The 18,838-nt window shown below is 42.5% G+C and overlaps 1 protein-coding gene across 4 annotated transcripts in view; it reads right to left on the minus strand.

Moving 5' to 3' along the window:
- HDLBP (high density lipoprotein binding protein) overlaps positions 1 to 18,838 on the minus strand; it is a 66,041-nt gene that overhangs the window by 38,710 nt on the left and 8,493 nt on the right. Inside the window, exon 1 of one of the 4 annotated variants that reach the window (XM_072995899.2) lies at positions 17,221 to 17,356. The exons of 2 other annotated variants lie outside the window; for them this stretch is intronic. The gene's annotated coding sequence lies outside the window, so the exon portion shown is untranslated. Of the gene's footprint in view, positions 1 to 17,220; positions 17,357 to 18,838 lie in introns of those variants that run through there. One more of the 4 variants, XM_072995901.2, reaches the window with a different exon arrangement.

Raw genomic sequence — 18,838 nt, forward strand, 5'->3', positions numbered from 1 at the left:
CGAACTACACAATCAGATACAAAGAATGGAAAAATGCTGCTGAAGCATAAAAACAAATTGGCTACAGCTTATTTGGCCGATGTTATAGGCAGACATTCACTTTTCTAAGCAAAAAAATGCAATGGGAAAAGAGAGAAAATGGCAAAATGCCCAGGGACTGATAATTAAAAAATATATGTACTGGAAAACAGCAGATGAGGCCACCTTCATATATTAATTATTTAGAAACAAATCACAGACATGGTGATAGACTTGTAAACACACAGGTTTCTAGAGAACAGTTGCTCCTGGAGGGAGCTTGTGGGAGTACAGAAAACAGTTGTGGACATGTAGTCAGTTAAGAGAATTATTTTGCATGAAAAGAATGTAGCCCCAGTTCAAGGCTTGCTGCAAAAATAAAATAAAATCCAAAGATGATGTTATATATTCGTCTGTCAGCATTCATGATAAAACCACTTGGCAGGAAGACTATGGATAATGAGGAAGGAACGAGTAAAAATTATAATACTGGACACTACCTTAGCAAGCAACAAGTATTTGACTGAATACTGTAAAAGAATTACAAGCCCAAGATGCAAGGGGAGACAGAAATGCACCACTGTATATCTAGAAATCTGTCCAAAGAAAAATAACTTCAAATGTATATGTAATAAAAAGACCTGGAAACTCAATTGTGCTCTGTTTTATAGTTACAGAGAAGCTGGACAGAATTTTGTTGGTTAGTCCCACCAATCTAAGGGTAAAAGCATGAAAATCCAGATGGTTAACTAGTGCCAATAACAAGTCAATGCTTGCATTCCTCATTATGTGCCAGTCATGTAAGCTGGTGAGCAATGAGATACAACTAATTAATTAATGGCAATTCACTACTGATGTGATTTATGCCATTCCACTTACATTGGCATTACTAGTCAGTAGGACTCTGACCACAGCTCTGAAAACTCACTGAACCTTTTAAACAGAGAACTGTAAGGAAAAGATAGGCAGCGGTGGATTTGAAGGTGAAATTCTCCAAGAGTACTGTGGGGAAAATAAAGTCAGGGCCAACTCTGATAACAGTTTGTAGTAATCATGTACTGTATACATGTATATAGGGGAACTGACATAGCGGCTAAACCCCAAGTTGTTAACGCACAAAAGAAACAACAGGCAAAGTTTTTGAAACCAGACTAGCTTGAGACACTGGTCTAGAAATTCTAGTAGTTCATAAAGAAAAGTATTTTCAGTTACATTCTCCTTTCTTTGTTTCCTACATCAAAAGACATGAGGGGAGAAAACTACATCAGTTTTCCCTCACAGTGGTATTTACCAAGAAGAACAACACAGGATACCAAGGTTCTCTCTAAGGTGCGCACCCACGTTGTGTGACTCTGCTCCCCGCCATGCAGGGCTCCTCCTATGCAGCAATCATTTCCAGCCCCTCTAGTTCCAGTCACAAGGGAACCTCATTGGGGGGTGCAGTTGCACATGCAAAGGGCAGAGCCCCATCCAGAGGGGCTGGGGACGTTGCAGGGGACACCAAATCTGTTGCTAACATCCTAATGATGATGTTGGCAAACAAGACAATCTCAGAGTAAGAAATAAGCCAAAGAAAGATGCAACCTAAGTTTAGGATGGCACGTTATTATTGCTTTCCTTTCTATGATCTGCCAGAGAGACAGCATAGTACCATTGGCTTGCGGGAAGGAAAGAGAGACACTAGCCAAAATCCTGTTGCAAAGCTACACCTGTATTATTCAAAGTTCCAAAATTTGCTCCAGGTGAGGTCTTATCCAGCTAGCAGTTCCTCAGGTGCAAACTGTCTGGACATAACTCCTTGTGATTTATGAACTTCTGTAGGTGTAACTTTATGCTCTGTCATGTCCAGTAGGATTTCAGCTGCTATAACGGAATATTTTTGTGTTGTTTTTTTAAAAAGAAAAACACCTCAGGTACACAGTTTAAAACTAGATATTGGGACCCACAACAAAAATATAGTATAAACACATGTACATATTTTTATTAAATCTCCATCAATATATTCCATGTCAGGCCTCAGTTATATAAAAGTTTATACAAATCTGCATTTGGGAACTGGTGGCCTGGTGCTTGCCTGACTCTGATTCTACTTGGAAGACCGTCCTCAAAGAGTTCAACTGAGGGAGAATGTCTCAGCTCTGTGGAGTCTCAATTGTGGGGTTCCGCAGGTGTCGATCATCTCCCCAATGCTGTTTAACATCTATATGAGGCCGCTGGTTGGGGTTATCAGGGGGTGTGGAGCTTTGTGCCATCAGTATGCTAATGACGCGCAGCTCTACATCTCCTTTTCACCTACTTCAGTGGATGCCATTCTGTCCCTTCAGCGTTGCGTGGAGGCTGTACTGCAATGGATGCAGGAGAATGGGTTGAGGCTGAACCCGGACAAGACAGAGGTCCTGAGGGTGGGTGGCCCCTCCATTAGTGGCTTGGGAAACTCCGTCTTTTGTGTGTGGAGGGGTGACTCTAACCGCGAAGAGTGAGGTTCACAGCTTGGGAGTACATCTGGACCCGGCGCTCACCATGGAAACCTAGGTGGCATCAGTGGTCCGCTCCGCAATTACCATCTGTGGCGGATTGCCCAGCTGCAACCCTATCTTGATGGTGGGGCCCTCACCACTCTGGTCCATGAGCTCGTATTCTCGAGATTAGACCACTGTAATGTGTTCTACGTGGGCTACCTTTGAGATTGATGCGGAAGCTTCAAATGGTGCAAAATGCAGCAGCCAGATTACTTAGTGGAACGAGAAAATTCCAGCATATCTCTCCCATTCTGGCTGCTTTGCATTGGCTGCCCATTCGTTTCCGCATTGATTTCAAAGTGCTAATGATGACGTACAAAGCCCTAAACGGTTTGGGACCTCGATAATTGGCAGAATGCCTTCTCCCACCTAGATCTACTCGAGTCACTTGCTATAGCCAGGAAATGTTAATTCCTCTACTATCTAATTGAAAGTGTAAAGGGACTTGACACATTCCAATTTAGGACTGAAAAAAGTCAACCATCAGTGAGGATGGAAAAGCACAAATACTGGTTAGAACTCCACCTGCCTTTTTTAAAAATGCTGTCCCTCAATTAATTTTTCTAAATAAAGCGCCAAATGCCTATGAAGTGACAGATATTATTTGGGAGAGACTTGACACAACACTAACCCTGTCCCTGGCTCCTACTCTAATTTTTTTAAAGAGAGAGTGTGTGTGAATGCAGCACAGGAATATGTCCATCTACATGGAAACAAGCCTACTGAGTTCAATGGTGTTTAGTCCTAGGTAAAAGGGCACTGGTATACAGTACAACCTCCATTTCTAATGAGGGTACTTTTATGACCCAGCAAAGAAATGCTCAGATATCCCTCCAAATCCAAGAAGCACAGCTTTTAAAAAGGACATAATGGCATGTAACAATAAGGAAAATACTACCACAATGCATCTGCACTCTGCACACATAGAATGCAGATGCATTTTAGAACACGACTATTATTTCTTTAGTACAACTATCTATAAAAATCTTAGTTCATTTTAGTTCACAAATTTAAAATATTACTTCTTCACACACACACACACACACACACACACACACACACAGAGAGTATTTATTTCCACACTGTGCTTCCTGTTTGTTATCTGGATAATCCCAGGGCATGGTGTTACATTTACAAGGCATTAAAGGCAAACCTTTCACAGCTCCTTAGTAGCACAAAATAAAGCAATACTACTTATTTTTAAAAGAACTATGGTTCTCACTTTCAAATCATTATAAGTAATACGATATATACTTCTGGTGAATGAGTATGGAACAAAAAGATACAGCTAGTTAAGTGTGCAGGTGAGTGGGACTGGAAAGAAGAGACAGAAAAGTGCTGCAGATCAGTGACAAAACATAATAGAACAAGTTGTAAGATTAGATCCTCTGCTTTAGGAGAGGCAGCTTTCGCAAACTTGACAATCTCTAGATGTGCTGGACCTCACCATCCCCTGCCAATAAATTTATTATGGGATATGGAGTGAGAAAAACGTATCAGATTGGGAAACACAATTTTAAAAGAACAAGAAGAACACTGTTGAAGCAGTCAGTAACAAATGTTTAGGGGGAATAATCAATGACAACTTACATGCCATTCTTTGTAAATCCCACTCGCGTCGCAGTGCTTAAACTGCTGTACTGCAGCCAAAACTGTGCTCACGACCTGGGGTTCAATCCCAGGTAACGGCTCAAGGTTGACTCAGCCTTCTATCCTTCCGAGGTCAGTAAAATGAGTACCCAGCTCGCTGGGGGGGGGGGGGGGGGGCAATGTGTAGCCTGCATAATTAACTTGTAAACCGCCCAGAGAGTGCTTGAAGCGCTATGGGGTGGTATATAAGCAGCACGGTTTGCTTTTAGTCATTCCAATATTAAGTCATCAACTAAAAATAATTTACACTAACGTGACAAATAAAATTATTTTATCACCCAATACTGATAATAATGGCCAGAATCCTGCTGAGGAAATGCAGAGAAAGACAATCGTGCAAGCAGTTCCTCCATTTGGCAAGCCATCCTGAGAAATTGTGGTGCAAAGAAGAGCCTTCGGGAGGGACTATTTTCTTGACTGCCCTTGCACGCACAGTGCATTCCAACAGGATTCTGACCAATGAGTCTTAATTTCTAATGTTTACTATTAACTAAAGTTGCAAGGTCTGCTTCAGTAATATTACTTCCCCCAAACTGTGCCAATAATTGTTTTTTAAGATTACTATCACTCCATCGAGTAGCTTGTTATCACATTCAACAAGGGAAACATCTGCTTGCAAATGTGTGCAACTATTGCCAAAAAGGCAAAATGCTGCAAGGACAAATTGGTTTCAATTAAGCCAGAAAGATGGTTTTCAACTATTGATTTAAATATTTTTTCCCATTCAAAATGCATATTTTTCTCGAATTCATGCTGACTAGCTTCTATTTTGTGAAAAATCATATTATTTTGCAATGAAATGGCCACTTTATATATCCTAGAGCCAAAACTTAAACCGTTTATATACCAAGCTCATGCATACTACAGAATTGCACCTACTTTTTCATGTGGGGAACTTTTACTTATTTAAGACTAAGACTGCAATCGTAGAGAAGTGTGCCTCAAAGCAAAACACAAAAAATATATCCCATTTCCCTGAAAATAAGACCTAACCTGAAAATAAGCCCTGGTATGACTTTTCAGGAGGCTCCTAATATAAGCCATACCCAAAAATAAGCCCCAGTTAAGTGAAACCCCACCCTCCCCCACTGTGCAGCAACCAGAAGATGATGTGAATGTATTTGAAAAAATGTAGATAGTTGTACATGAAATAAATAAAACATCCCCTGAAAATAAGCACTAATGCATTTTGGAGGAAAAATAAATATAAGACCCTGTCTTATTTTGGGGGCAACACGGTAGTAAACCTCTAAACAGGGGTACCCAGCATTGGGCTTTATTCATTTCTCTCCAAAAGCAAGGGACAGCTTCTGAGCGACTCTGGGATTTACTGTTAGGTGAAAATATGGACCCAGAGGTTCACAGCTTGGGCATCTGCCTAGACCTGGATCTCACCATGGAAACCCAGGAGGCATCTGTGGTCCAGGCAGCCTATTTCCATCTTCAGAGGATTGCCCAACTGCATCCCTATTTAGATGTGGGGGCACTCACAACACTAATACATGCCCTCGTAATCTCAAGAATAGACTTCTGCAGTGCTCTCTACATGAGACTACCCTTGAGACTGATGCAGAGACTTCAACTGGTTCAGAATTCAGTGGCCAGATTAATAACTGGGGTGAAGAAATTTCAGCACATCTCCCCCACTCTGGCCACCCTTCATTGGCTATCAGTTCGTTTCTGCATCAACTTCCAAGGTTATGACGATAACGTTTAAAGCCCTAAACAATTTAGGACCTCGGTACCTATCAGAATGCTTGCTCCCAGCCAGATCTGTCCATAATATCCATTCTTCACAGGCAGGGTGGTTGAGCGCCTTGACCATGAAGGAGGCCTGGAGGGAAAGAACAAGAAGCTGGGCCTTCTCGGCGGTCACCCCCCCGCCTATGGAACAACCTGCCCATTGAGATCCGCCTGGCACCCTTGCTGGAGGGTTTCAAACAAGTATTGAAGACCAGGCTCTTCTGCCAGGCTTTCCCAGAGCATTAAGATCTCGGCCTCCCTTTTACCATCCTTTTTGCATTATCTCCATCACCCTTTTAACACCTTCATTGCCATCTGTTTTAATTTACCCTATTTGGTTATGTATTAATTTATTTTTACTGTGTTTTAATATTGTTCCTTATATTGTTGTTAGCCGCCCAGAGTGGCCTGGTTGCCAGATGGTGAGGGGTATAAATAAAAATAAACAAAATAAATACTTTGACCCGTAGTGTGAGATCTACAGTCCTCTGTAGCACTGAAAATCTGTTCTACAAGATTCTCCCGAAGAGAATTTCAGGATGCGCTTGGGAGGGAGGATTATCCCCTTCTACTTGCCAAAGCAGCTTTGCTTCATGGAGGTAGGCCATTAGATTCCTGCCATGATGACTACCGAGAGGAACAATATTTCTGACTTGGAAATGAACACATTGAAATGCTGAAGGCCTTGGAGAAGCAGAAACACAGCATGACCCACATGGAGATACAGTAGCATACCTATGATAATACATAACAGCTTGGCCAAAAAAAACCCACCACTACCAAAAGGTAGTGATAAGCACACATTAATTCAGGAATCTTGATACTGTACTTTTAAGTAAACACAGAAGCCGTTTTACCATTATTGTATTCCGTTCAGATCTATTTTATTCTTAAAAGTTATTTTAGAAAACAATTTATTAAAATTTCATTCAATTTTTAAAAATCATTCAAATGTTCATTAATTTTTTTAAAAAAAGTTTAAACACTTCATTTATATTGATTTTGGTCATGCTCTAAAATTGGCAATTTCTGATAATAGATATTAGAGATGGGGACGACTCACCATTTTGTCCTGCTTCATGATCCGTCAAAGTTGACAAATCATGAAGCTCCCCCCATGAACTGACGAAGCATGAATGTATTCATTGATTCGTGGGGGGTAGACAGAAAAAACCTGCCCCCCTGACCCCGCCCCCACTGTAATCACCGCCGCAGTCTCCAGCTGGCCTCCACAGCCATGGCCTGCAGTAAGGGACACTATCTGCCCTTTGCAAAGATGGTGGCTGTGGCTTCATCTAGAGTAGGGAAGCAGCAGCCTTCATCTTCAAGGGCAGTCTGGGTCTAAGGCAGTGGTCCCCAACCTTGGGCCTCCAGATGTTCTTGGACTACAACTCCCAGAAGCCTTCACTACCACCTCTGCTGGCCAGGATTTCTGGGAGTTGAAGTCCAAGAACATCTGGAGGTCCAAGGTTGAGGACCACTGGTCTAAGGAATCCAGGTTGCCCTTTGCAAAGATGGAGGCTGCAGCTTCAATACCCTAAATGAAGCTGCAGCAGCCATCTTTGCAAAGGGCAGTGTCCCTTACTGCAGACCGTGGCCGCAGAGGCCAGCTGGAGACCGTGGTGGCGGTGCTGGATGGTGGCAGCAGCTAAGGTAGGGAGAGAAAGGGGGCAGGGATAGGCTGTGGGGGTGGGTGGCTTCCTATCGGCCCACTAATCAGCAGGCTTGTAGGCAGAATAGGAAAGCCGTAGGAAGAGATGAAAGGCTAGCCTTCACTGTCTTTCGGGGGGGGGGGGGGGTTTGAATAAAAATGGAGAAATATTCATCCCTTCGTATTCGTCAGGATCTCTGGAAATGACAATATGAAGGGATGAATATTTAACAAATCAGATTTCTCACAAATATCGCAATACTTTTTTTATTCGTCCTCCGTCTAGTAGAGATTCTGAGTTGCACCAACGTTTATCTTTATTAGCACAGCATGTCAAATATTTCTTCACTTCAAAATCCCCAAGTGACACTGTGAAAAAGTAAACAATAAATGGCCTCAATCACCTCTTAAGTCACCCATTCAACCCACCTTCTGCAACATGAGTATGCAACCTGTGGCTCTGTGTCTTGTTTGCTTTTGTATTTTGGAGAGAAAGATACCTTCTCCAGGGCAAGACTTATCTTCCAAAATAATTTCTTTTTCTATAGTTAGGGTGAACAAAATCACTGGACACTGTCAATTATAGTTACTGAATGTGATTGGAAATAGCTTTAAAAATTCCCTTCTATTCCCTAATCAAATATTGCAATTTCTAATCCTCCTACATACACACCACTTTCTCTTTTGATAAGATTTGATAAATTTTCTTTTTATTTACAAGATATTTTTAGAATATTTAAAGAAAATATTTAGTGGATCATAGAATACCAAAATGATTTCTCCCTACACTTACAGTGTAGTAACTGATCTTCCCTGATTTTGTGTCTGCCAGATGTGTTGAACTCTCTCGTCTTTTCTAGACAACACATTCAATGGCCATGCTTACTGGAGATCATGAGAATTGCAGTTTAACACATCTAGAGGATTTAAGATTACGAAAGGGTGAGATAGAAGCTAACTACCACTTGGACATAGGCTATTAAAAGGTATGGAAGAGTGCCTGAATGTTTAAAACTAGCCATAAGAAAGAGAAGAACATGAAAGATTGGCAATTAAGATTATTTTGTGAAGCCAAGTTTATATCAACTGGTGATGGTCGGATATCTAGAATTAGAGAGGCTTAAGACAATGTACCACACCCACTGATTCTTTTATTCAAAACAAATGGAAATTGCATCTTTATTAAACCAAAAAATCTCACAAACAAGTTTCCTTTCCAAGATGTTTGTAAGAGTGGACTGATAAAATATTGCCAACCTGATTTTGGATTTTACACAAGGAAAACTAGGATCACACCTACAGAAAGAAATAAACATTTTTAGTGCAAAATCCACCACAATATTCCTCCTTGTAAGCTGCAACAAAAGAAACAGGTAGTAATGATTCTGAATTGCCTCTATCAGTTTCAACAGCATTTGTGTTGAAATATCTTGGGGGGATTAATTCCTTGTCAAATTCACAGCAAATGAGAGCAGAAATTTAACATGTATATGACTTTCCTTACTTTGACTTGGAACTGAGGAGAGAGACTCCCATAACCAGTGGATACAGGTGTTGGATAGAAAAAAATGTAAGGGGGTTTGAACTACAGTACTTGAAGTCAGGAAAATGCATTGAATTTGGAGCATTCATTGCTGGCAGTTCTTATACTGTATCTACTTTGTATTTACTTTGCCATATTACTAAAGCTAATTCCACACCACTAAAAATATAAGGCAGAAGAAAGCTCAAGAACAAGAGTATAAGAAAACACACTGAAGACAAGCTTCCAAGGCTGCAGAACAGGGTAATAGACTGTTAAAAAAATCAGGGCCTAGAAGAAATAAGAGATTTATGCATGCCTAGCCATTTGAAAATGAGGGGTTGGGGGGAGCAGCTAAGAGAAACTTGCATATTCACAACATCTAAGAGACAGGAATGGAAAATTTTGAGTGGTGAAAACAGATGAATCATATACAGAGCTTTAAAAGTACTGTTATTAGTACAGCAATGATATGGGTTCTAAACACAAAAGTATGTGTGCATGCACATTTCCAGCCACAGTTAAGATTTGCTAGAATCTATATTGCCAAATAGAATTAATCCATATTGCCAAAGAGCAAGGAAACATCATGTATCATCTTAATCTATTTTAATTTAAATGGTTAGTGTTCTGTTAACAAGGACTATTATATATAATTAAATGCACTACAGAAAGGCTGAAACAATACAAACACACATTTCAAAGTCCTGCTGTTTATCATAAACTCAAACAAAACAAAAACTCTCAATCTCTGATTACTGGTTTTTCACAAAACCAAACGATGCCAGAGCAACTTCCCAAACAGCTTTACATTAAGCTCATTTAAGCTGCAATATAAAACACACTACTATGGAACGGGGTTGCTAATAGCATTTTAAGCAAAATTCTACTGGATTTCTAGCTTGGAAGATAAGGTTTGGCTCTGGTTATTCTACTGAGTTTGAGGACAAATTTGTTATCTGATCAATGAGATGGGAGAATGAAATCAAAAGGTCAGGAAGATACCAGTGAAGCAGTAAGCACCAAGTGCTTTAACTGTAATGTTCTCAGGATGGTACACAGGATTGTTTCTTCGACAACAATGTCTTGAATATCAATTTAAAACAAAATTGTAAGATTTATAACAAACTGGATACTGGATTAGTCAAAACGACTGTGGCACATTTTAATCTCCTCATCCTCTCTTACTCTACTTTTAAATCTTAATACATACTGCTTTTTATTATTACTACTACTACTACTAGTAGTACTACTATGGACAATCAAAATTGTCAAAAACATTGACTGCCATTATTATTATTATTATTTCTACTACTTCTACTCCAATAAAAGAAGCTGCCTTATACAAAGCCAACTCATCTAGCCCAATCTAGCAGCAGCTCCCCAGGGTCAAGCAAGATTCCTTCCTAACCCTATTTTGAGGTCCCAGTTTTCTTCCATCCAAGTACTAGCATATTACTTCAAACACACTAACAATGTGTTAGAAATTATATGTGGCCCTCTTCCCCCCCCCCGGGTCACCTGAGAAGACACTTTTTGTTTACCGTTTTGAATAAATCTCCATTCTGGATAGCCTTTAGATGTGTTCATCATTACTTTGCAGAAACTAACATATCTGAAACGAACATATATCTTCAGAATGATCAGAGTAAAACTCATGAACACATTTAAGATAAAAGCTATGTGTTAAAGTTCAATTTAGATCGTCAGCACTTCACGGCAAAACCTGTCTTTTTGCTGACATTATTGTCTAATGTACAGTGGTGACCTGACTTACGACCATAATCCGTTCCAGAAGATGGATGTAACTTGAAATGGTCATGTTGAAATACCATTTCCCATTGAAATACATTGGAATGTGATTAATCCATTTGGCCGGGGGGGGGGGGAGCACACAGCAAGCCCGGTCAGAAGGTGCTGGGGCTTTAAAAAAAATTAAAAAATAAACACTCTAACTGCTGGGACGAAAGAGCTACAAAGAAGCAGCCTTGTCGCCACCTACAGTTAGCAATTTGAATTCCCCACCTTTTTTCCTAGTCTTTTTGTGTTTGTAACTGGAAGCTGTGTCCGCAAGTTGAAGCAAAATTTTGCGGCCGACCTTGGTCGTAATTCGAAATGGTCGTAAGTAGGGACAGTCGTAAGTCGAGACACCACTGTACCATGAGCATCAAAATGTACATAAGCAAAAGTGGATAGACAAGTAGGTATAGTTGGATCTCTACAAGACAAAATAAAGATGATATACATTCAAGACAGGTGTTTCTTATTGTCCTGGCTGGTTAGCTGTAATGAAAGCTGATTGCATCTCTGTTGGAAGAGTGCTCCTTTGCTTTCACCCTGACTTCAAACCTGCACTTGCCTGCCCACCCTAGAAACAATGTATATGATGTTCTACTATGAATCAAAATGTTTTAGAAAATGAATATAAGTCTCTTGGTCTTGGCTCCATACTGGTCCAAAGGAAGAAGAGAGGCTGAGAAAACAAGGCAGACATCTTCCAAAGTCTTGAGCAAGATTAGTCAGGCAAGGGCTAGGGAAAGTACAGAAATGACCTGAAAGGTAGAAGCAGTAGGGAGTAGCTTTTCGGAACGTTAGGTTAAGGCCAAAAATGGCAATACCAGCACCAAACTGGTTGTCCTAAGGAGCAAAAATGGACCTCCAAGTTGCCAGTCCAGGAGCAAAACAAGAGGAATATAAGGAAGAAACAGTGGCAGTGAGCTACTGGTGGGCACCCACTTCAGAGCAGGTCCTAGTCAACAATTCACAACCCAAACTAGGTATTTGTTGACGGTAGCAGGCCAGGGTGTTGAGTTCTATTGTTCTGAAAGTAGGGGGAGAAAAGGGGCAGCTAGTTTACAGCTGTGCCATACATAACATGCTATTTTGCTTTATATTTTTAAGCTGAGAAAATCTGGTCATCTCTCAAACTAAAGTATACTGCAGGTATTTTAAAAATACCGTACAACCACGGAATTGTTGAAAGTTAGAAGATATTTTAACATTATTTGCTCAAATTTGGAGTAGTCTGGGTTGTATAGCTATATTTTATACATTCATTTTCAACACAGACTCCTACAATATTAGAAAAACAAAAATCATTAGATAAGGACATTCCATCTATCAGGTTTCTCATTGAAGGCCAGCATTTCACTGTGGAATTCTGTCCCTTCATTAATATGGCAGTTTGCACTGCAATATTAATGTTTCAAATGCAAGATAGCAAATCTTGGAGAATATCTGCCCCCATTTCATAGAGCTATTAATCAATTTTTACAGTATGAACTATGACCTCGATAGCTTGTCTATTACCCTGTTTTCCCCAAAATAAGATCTAACCTGAAAATAAGCCCTAGTAGAATTTTTCGGGATGCTCATAATATAAGCCCTACCCCAAAAATTAGCACTAGTTTAGTGAAACCCCACCCTCCACCATTGTGCAGCATTGTGCAACAACCAGATGACATGACTGTAAAATAAAACATCCCCTGGAAATAAGCCGTAATGCTTTTTTAAAATCAAAAATTAACATAAGACGCTGTCTTATTTTCGGGCAAACATGGTACTACTACTTCAAAACCTAATGTTTCCAAAACTCTCCCTTTCATTCTGTCTGAACTTTTGCCAGTCCCAAATACCAACATGGCTACACACCAACTCAATGCTAATCTCAATGTCCTAATAGTGCCTAAATGCATATTGGATTAGGCTGAATCTTTTTAATATATTAACAAAATAACTGCTGCCCCTACCCCTTTTCAACATTTGCATTATTAACCATTCATAGAGTTCAATGCATCACAAATTATTTCCTCTCAAGAAAGCTGTCATAAAAGGAAAAAGCTTACAACAGGTGATCTGAAGGTGAAAACTTCACTTATACAGAGTGAAGAAACTGATAATTAACACACACACACAAGTATTTTTTTTCAGTTGTGGAATTTAACTCAGATGAAATAATGTCAACAATGTGGACCAGCTGCTCTGCACAATGCCAGCATGCAAACTGTTGAAAAATGCAATTAATGTTAACAGTGCAACCCTGCATGTGCCCGCTCTGAAGCCACATTGAGTACAAGTTCATTCCCAGATAAATGTGTGTAAGGTTGCAGGCCAAGTGAGGCACTTATTGTAAATTATCCCAGTAAGAATATTTGTTATAACCAATGGTTCCAAACAAATACTGAAAGCCGGGGGGGGGGATGATAATTAGTACAAATCAATGGAATTTCTGGTCATGGCTCACCAATAAATGATAAACATTTTCCACGGAAATGGTATGCTCTCACAATGCTGGTAGACTATATTAATTTGAAAAATGAGTTATACAATTAGAAAAGTTAATCAGTTAATTACTACACATGTTGACTGCTCATTTCTAGAAAAAGAACATTTAATATAACACAGTGGATATACAAACTTGAGAGCATTCATGATGAACTTGCCCCTCCAACAAATTAGTCAAAATTTAGTCAAGAAATGAAAATGAATTCATTCAAGACTGTGCACCCAAATAATTACTCTACCAAAGACCAATTTTAGTCAATTACATGCTATAAGTCAAGGTACATACTCTTTAATGGAACTATACCCTTTGTCTTTATTATTATGGTGTGAACACTAAAATGTAAAGAACAGTCATGTCACAAGAACATATATTAACACAGTGCTGTACGTGTGTGCGCACACACACACAGACAGACAGACACACACACACAAAACTATACATGTATTATACATTTACAGAATTATTTTAAAAACAAAAGTCAACCAGTGCACATTCATAGGAGTGTGCAGGCGCATCTTCCAATCATTTTGTTGTAGGGGGAACTTCAGAAGTGTCTTGCAGAGTATCAGTGTCAGCACAGAGCTGAATGTAATTTTCACAAATGCCACCTCAGCACTGCCTGCACCAGCGATCATTCATTGCTTTATAGGGGGAGGGGAAAGGATAATCTTAAAGGGCTAGTAACTGTCCAAGAGGAATTAAAAATTACAGTACAAAACTTCCTATATACTGAGGAGTGCTACAGAAATAACACAAGGAGAGCAGACTTCGTTTGATTGTTGCTACATGCTTTACTCCACGAAAACATAAATACAGGTTTGCCAGACTATGAAATATGTTGACCGGCTAAGAAAGGTATATTTATTAACAGAATATTGTGTCCTGATTTTCAATTTGTTACTGAAAAAGCTAATCAACTATTTTTAATAGCTCTCAACCACTTCGTCATATAGCACAGATCCAAAAGGCAGGCAGTTCTGTAACCAGCACATTTGAGATACAAGTCATACTACATCTGGACTGGGAAAAAGTTGGAAGAGTTTAGTTTAATATAAGAGGAAACAGGGAAGCTGGATGAGCTAGACAAAACAAAAGCTGTATACATACCACAGAGGCATATGGAAGACAGATTTGTCACACATATATATGGGAATATAATAGAAAATTTGGATAGGGTTGCCATGGTTTCTACAGGAAAAATCAGTATTCATTATTGTTTCATTACTACTTTCAAATTAATTGATTCTAAGTGCTAAAGCTATGTAATGCATGAACTCTATAGGCACATGTGCTTTGAATGATTCAAAACGCTTGGCTTCAGCAGAGCAAGCTGAACTAATATTTGGATGAATGCCCATATAAACATAAGAGCAGCAGGCACCCCAGAAAAGTTACAGTTTGTCCACTACAGGGCAATACAGTACTGTTTATGTGGGATCTGGAGGTTGCCAACGGGTATAGAAGCTCATATAAAATGAGGTAAAGGTGTATGAAATTCAGATGGTATTTTTCCTAGCTCCTCAGTCCATATCTCAGAAAGGGTCATCCATCCCGACCCTCGCCAGCTGTTGCAGGGGAAGGTTGCTGTCTGCAGACCCCTAGAACAGATGAATGGGTGCTATCACAGAAAAAAAGCCTCCGTCCTCTCACTCTGAGAGGTGCAACAGTAAAGACTGGGCTGTCCGCTCTGCCCAGAGCATGAGAGGGTAGACTCTGTCCATTTGCTCTTTATCTTTCCTCCCTGCTTCCCTGGTGGCATGGCAGAGATGTGAACATGGCCACTGGAACTGCCCCGAGAGTACTGTATGTACAACCTGACGAGGGTCAGCAAGGAGAACTGGGGCCTAGAACAACATTCAACGAAAGTACACATGACCTACACCCTCTGCCTGCTTGCCTGACACACAGCGCTGCAGAAAATATTTGGCTGCTGGGTCAGAGGTGGAACACAGGCACCAGCTCCTCCCCAAGCAGGTGCCATGTCACTCTTTCTTGTTCAGCTCACACTGGAAGGGACAAGGGTTGGGACTGGAGAAAGGCCCACATTTGCTGTGGCCAGCCTTGGGAGCCAAGCTAAACACTGTAACTGACAGCCCTGCCCCCCCCCCCACTATTGGCTCCCCACCCCCAGGAGGGACTTGTACTGCTGCCTGACGATCCCCAGGTGCCTTCACAGCAACACTTAAGTACTCCCCTACCCCTCTTCTCCTAAACAAAGTTTGATTAGCCACGGATGCCAGCTGAGCTCCCCTACTTTAAGGCAGTGTGAGCACCTTTTTCCTGTTTGGCACCAAGAATGCTGCTTAGGCACTCACAAGGCCAATATGCTCTTTGACACGTTGGCTGTGCAGCTGCCAAACAACACCACACCACCACCTACCTCTCCACTTTGAAGCTGGAGGAGATACCTGCAAACTCCCAAGGGGATTCTCCAACCATCAGGGTGGCTTCTGGACCAAATAGGGACTCTTTTTTTTTTTTTCCAAAATTAGGAGCTACTCCTCCATTCCAGGCACCAGCTGCCTATGCCGTCCATCTTGTAATTTCAACATTTCTAAGAACCTGACTAGTTGTCAATTCTGGTAGAGGCCACTGCCATGCACAGTGTGGTGACCAGACCCCATAGCCCAGGGTTAGGACTATCAGGGACATTCAAATAAAGAAGCACAAACTGTTTTTGATCTCTTTCTGGGAGAGGCAATAAAAGTAACTAATGTCACAGGGCTTAAATGTTCACTGCTGTGCTGGCCAGAGGAGGAAGGCAAGTGGACATACTTGAAGATGAGGCTAGATTTGCCCAATCATTTACTAAAGCTTACCCTCTGAGACCCAAGCCAGCTCTCAAGGAAATGGCAAGTAGGCAAAGGCTGTAGCTCCTGCGCTCCTCTCTGGGCAGCACCACAGGACCCCAGTTCTTCCTACCTTACCACAGCACAGGATCTACCATTTCTGCTCACTTGCTCATTTTAGCTCTCTCTCTCTGTCTCTCTGATACAACGGAAGGGACGGGGGGGGGCGGAGGAGAGAGAAAGACAGAGTTCTCAACAAAACTATGCTGCCAAAACTGTCCAAAACCTGGGTCGAGGCCTCAAGAGGGCCGCTTCCCCCTTTTCCTCACAGCAGCATCCACCTCAATCAGAGGATTAGGAATGCCTGAGGCCCTGCTTGAAACTGGAGCAGGACTGGGGATTGAAAGAAGAGAGCACAGTAAAGCCTGTCCTCACGGGTGCCCTGCCGGCGCTTTCCTCTGTCTGCCTCCTTAAAGTCAGGAAATCTAGACCGCTCGTGGCCTTCCTCCTCCTTTCCCCCGTTTCTCGGAGGAGCAAGGACGACCTGGCCAGGAAAAAGTTGGTGCAAAGTTTTGCGGCGGAGTCGGGGAGGGGGGTGGTAGAGATCCAGCTGGTGCGCGCTGGTGACACGTAGCCCGCTCGGTTCCCCCGCCCCCTCCTCTCCTCTCCTCGCCGAGCACGAGCGAGGGCGCGCTCCGCGTGCACCCCGTCCGGATTAGCCCTCCTCTCCAGGGCAGGGAAGCGAGGCCGGGACGGAGAGAGGAGTCAGCTTTACGGGGGAGGACACAGAAGGGCAGCCAGCGCCAGCGCCTCCTCTCTGCCTCCACGTCGGCAATCGGCTCCCTGCCCTCCCTCCTTCCGTCTCTCCTTCCTTCCTTCCTTCCTTCCTTCCCGGGCATCCACCAAGCTCTGCCGCTGTTCTCTCCGGATTTTCCATTCCCGCGGCGATCGCCTGCCTCTTCGCTCCCCCGGCAGGACCCCCACTCCCACACCCCATTCCGTCCCATCCCGGCCCGCCCAAATGCCCCGTACGTGGCACTCACTTCGGCCCGTGCCTGCTCAGCTCGCCCTGCTGGAGAAGCCCCGAAGCGCTCCCGGGAAAACGGCGAGGCACCTTCCCGTCGGTTATATGGAGGAGAGGCTGCCAATCCCAGACGCACACGTCAGAACAGCCGGGCCCCTTCCCTTGCCCTTCCTGGGAAGGCCCGGCCCAGCCGCCAGCCAGCCAGCCAGCCAGCGCAGGGCTTCCTTCGGAAAGTGTGGGGTAGCGGCGCTTCATCACGCTGCGCCGCCGCCGCCGCCGCCGCTTCTAGCCAGTCCGGCTTCTGGTCGAACAGAGCAGCCTGCCGGAGGAGGAGGGGAGCCCCCCCCCCGCCCCGCTCCAGCGAGCCAGTCCGGGCGAGTGCTTCTATTCTGTTCTGGCGCAAAGGGAGGGAGAAACACCGAAAATCAACCCCCAACCAACTCGGAAACCTTGAGCCTGCCCTACTCGGTTGTAGTAGAATATCCGCCGGACGCGATACAAATTACTGCTTAGGAAACATGTGAGAAGGCTTGGGCTCCCAGCGACGTAGGGAACTCAGTTCGTAGAATTTACTTCTGAGTAAACAAGTTGCTGGGGGAGGGGTGCGCTCTGCAAGAGTTAGAAATGCACACGTGTTCAGTTTAATCTTCGACCTCGGAGGTTCCCTCTAAAACGAAAGCACAGTTCCTAGAATCTCAAGTCAGTCTCAGCAGGCAGAAACCTCGACAGTTACCCTGGAATGCCGGGTCAGCACAAGCCAGCTATTTGTGTGAACACATAACCGGGTTACATTTCATAGGCAGCTTCCCTGTAACAGGGTACCGGGAAGAATTAGCTCTCTTAAAATAAAGTGGTGAAAGGCCGGGACAGGGAGACACAGCGGTAGGCCCTTCTGCATCCAAGACCAGTAGGTTTATAATTAGTTGCTTACAAGATTCCAATAACACATTCTCCAGTGCGATTAAGCTCTGCTTCAGTATCCCACACAACTCTTGTGTTGCATCACACAGTTCCACTAAATCTCCCTGTGATTTTTTTAACCAGTTACAAATAAACAACCTTTTTCTCTCTGATTTTCCTGAGTCCTAGTCTGTCACTGCATCTGCTATACCATACTCAATATATTCAATGAAATGGATAAATTTAAAGCAAATCTGGATCTTTACACTCAAGCCAGCATGAGAAGAGAGGGGTGAGCCCAAGTGCTGCTTCTAGCTCTGTAAACCATCACAACTGAAACAATTGACCAAACCACTATGAACAGCAATTCACAGTGTCACAGTACTTTCTTGTAATGCATCAAAATGTATTATTTAAATTTAAGACATGACTCAAGATGCCACCAAGTTGATGCTGGGAGGAAATATGGCTGCCCTTATGTCCCATTGTTTTTGCCTCTAAAGTAGGATTTCTGGTTGAATGAACATGTCATGGCTTGTTTTCCATAGCAATTAGCTTTCAAAAGAGGGAGGACAGCCTTTCATAGCTTCTGCTCCCCTCACATATCATGACCGGACATATCCTGTAGGAGGATAAAAGACAGAAATCTTATGGTATGAAAGAGGTTTGTCCTGATCTGCTTATGCTCCCTCTGGATGCAACTGTTTCAGTATGACTGACTTCTTCATCCCTATTTT

Source organism: Pogona vitticeps, chromosome 3, assembly GCF_051106095.1.
Source record: "Pogona vitticeps strain Pit_001003342236 chromosome 3, PviZW2.1, whole genome shotgun sequence".
In the NCBI taxonomy this organism is placed as follows: domain Eukaryota; kingdom Metazoa; phylum Chordata; class Lepidosauria; order Squamata; family Agamidae; genus Pogona; species Pogona vitticeps.